The sequence below is a fragment of the Mus musculus genome, chromosome 7 (assembly GCF_000001635.26).
Source record: "Mus musculus strain C57BL/6J chromosome 7, GRCm38.p6 C57BL/6J".
Taxonomy (NCBI): Eukaryota; Metazoa; Chordata; class Mammalia; order Rodentia; family Muridae; genus Mus; species Mus musculus.
The window spans coordinates 125,505,402-125,508,716 of record NC_000073.6 but is presented as its reverse complement, the minus strand read 5'-3'; positions in this window follow the sequence as shown (position 1 = coordinate 125,508,716).

The window sequence follows — 3,315 nt, the reverse complement described above, 5'->3', positions numbered from 1 at the left end:
AGAGTCACCTGTACTCATGTGGTACACATACATAAACTCATATGTTTATGTGATGTGCACATAATTTAAATTTTAAATTAAATTATTTATTAATTTTAATCTTAATTTAATTATGTAAATTAAATTATTTAAAAAATTAAAAATACTTTTTAAATTTTAAAATAAATCTAAATTTTTATTTTTTAATAAATTAAATTATGCACATAATTTTAAAAGTAAAAATAAAACAGCAGCAATAGTATTGGAAGAATCATTTTATTTCTTGATTTCAAGATGTACTTCGGAGTTATAGTTAAAAAAAACAAAACAAAACAAAAACAAAACCCCAAAACCACAACGGGCACAAAACAGAGAAACTGATCAACAGTCTAGAATTGAAGACCCAAATATAATAAGCTCATGCTCCTGCAGCCATCGGATTTTTGACAAAGAGACCCAAAATGCACATTGGATAAAGGACAGCATCTTCAACAAATGGTGCTGGTCAAACTGGATAGCTATGTACAGAAGAATGAAACTACACGCTTACCTCTCACTTGGCAAAACCTCAACTCCAGATGACCTCAATATAAGATGTGCCTACAGTATAGGCACAACTCAAGTTATAGGCACAAGACATGACTCTTCCTGTGAGCACAGACATTTGACAAGGAGGACCGCAAATGAACTCATAACACTTGTGATAGCACAAGACCTGCACAAGATCAAGCTAGACAATGTTCCGGCATGGGTTGGGGAGGGGCTCATGAAGTCCCAACCCTAGTTGAGGAGGCAGTGACAGCTATGGCTTCTAGGAGAGGCAGAATTGCTTCTCTTTAAGAATGCTGCCTCTGAGAGGCTGCCTGTGCTCCGGTAGATCATCCTACACACCCACACATAGAGGCAGCACATAAGTGGACTAGTGGGTTTTTAAATAAGAACATATGACATTGGATGGGAATGTGGTAGAGGCACATAGGGGAGGAGCTGGAAGGGAGAAAATGGGAAATAGATTTGATATTAACACATGACATACATATATTAAGTTGCCAACAATAAAAGGAGTTTATATAAAAAACAAAACAAAACACTAAGCTTGCAAGAATAGGAGGTACATGAAAGATGCCCTTCCACCTTGTCTCTGAAGAAAGAAAACAGGATAAAGAAATGACGCTTCATGCCCAGTGCATGATCTGCCTAAACCCAAGATCACCCCTGCCATTGAAATCAATGATTTCTGCCAGGTGTGGTGGCACATGACTTTAATCTCAATGCAAGGGCGTCAGAAGCAGGTTTACAGAGGAAGCCAGCCTGGTCTACAAAGGAAGTCCCAGGACAGCCAGGGCTGTTACACAGAGAAACCCTGTCATGAAAACAAAACAAAACACACAAACAAACAAACAAGAACAAAACAAGAAAAGAAAAGCAAACACATCAATGACTTCTAATCTGGCCAAGTTGGGGAGAATATATGCACAGGATTTGGTTGCGTTATTTACAGAGCCTACTTCTGGAATGGCTGAGAAAATGGTTAGTGTTATTTTTAGGTGTTGTTTTCTTGGAGATTTTAAAGAGCAAATCTTGGGTTATTTCTAGGTCAATGGAATGTCGGGACATATGGACTACGAAATGCCTGTTATAGACTAGTGACCTACAAAGGAGTTGTATGTGGGACAACGGGCTATGCACAGACAGCCTGGTCTCCAGTCAAGCTGAGGGCTTGAACCCCGGTGGGATCCGGTGGGTGTTAATTTCCACCTACATGGGACAGAAGGCCCTTGATCATGTCTTCTGGCCCCCTGGCTCCTGTTGATACCTCCCCCACAACCTCCACAGGAGAGGCTACCAGACAAGTAGACAATGTCCCAAGCTTCTGGCATTCTGGTTAGACTCCTCCCCACAGTTACCTAACAACAGCAAGATACCCAAGCTGAGTTTGAGGCCAGCCTGGTCTACAGAGTGAGTTCCGGGACAGCCAGGGCTACACAGAGAAACCCCATCTTGGAAACAAACCAAACCAAACCAATCAACTGTGGGAAGCCGCCCTCACATTTGCCATTATAAGATGGCGCTGACAGCTGTGTTCTAAGTGGTAAACAAATAATCTGCGCATGTGCCAAGGGTAGTTTTCCGCCCCATGTGCTCTGCCTTCCCCATGACGACAACTCGGCCGATGGGCTGCAGCCAATCAGGGAGTAATACGTCCTAGGCGGAGAATAATTCTCCTTAAAAAGGGACGGGGTTTCGCCATTCTCTCTCTTGCTTTTGCTCTTGCACTCTTGCGCTCTGGCTCCTAAAGATGTAAGCAATAGAGCTCTTGCACTCTTGCACTCTTGCTCCTGAAGATGTAAGCAATAAAGTTTTGCCGCAGAAGATTCTGGTTTGTTGCGTTCTTCCTGGCCGGTCGCGAACGCCTGTAAGAATCAACCAACCAAACAAACAAACAAACAAAAAGAGGGGCTGCTTGGCCCCACCTCACTCTCTCTCTCAGCTTTTACCTCTCTTACTCTCTAGTCTTTCTTCTCTCTTTCTCCCCCAACCCCCTTCTCTCCACGTGGCCATGGCCGGTCTCTCTTTCTACCTTCTCTCTTTTCCCCTGCCTTTCTATAATAAAGCTCTAAAACCATAGCCTGTCTCTGACCATTAATCCCCTCTATGCTTGAATGATGGGATAGGCTTTCTCCTAACGAGCTGCATCTAACCTCCCTACAGAAGGCCTTCCTACGATGCAGCTATGGACTGGACTAAGGACTCTTGCCTTCGTGGGAACCACCCAGCGTCCCCCTCTCCCTCTGACCTCTCTTCCCTTATCTCCTGGGCAGAGTGCTGCCCCAGGGGCTCCTATTCTGTTCTCTGATCCTCTGCCATATCCAGCGTGAGATACTGGAGGCTGGGAACCTGGTACCTGGGGCTGCCCCTTGTCCACCACCTGCCGTGTGGGGTCAGTGGCTTGACACAGCCAGATGCCACCCCCACCCGGGGCCATGTGGGAAGCATGCGAAGTCCTCCCGTGAGTTCGCCTGCCCAGAACACTTGAACTCTGGTGGGACGCTGGCACTCTCCTACTCCCCTCTTCCCCTTCACCTACGGCCCTGCAATTGTAGACTGTGGCATACACCCAAGTGGGTGGAGACTGTGGCATACACACAAAGGGATGTAGATTGTAGCGTACACACAAGTCTGCTCGGGGCTTTCTGTTCTGTCCACTGTGGGGAATAAAGTTTTGCACACACGCACATGTCCTCTGTGTTTTATGATGCCTTTTTCTGGATCTGTGTTCATTCTTAATTTTGTTGAAATCCTTTTCCTTCTTCCTCTTGAAAAATAAATCCCAAA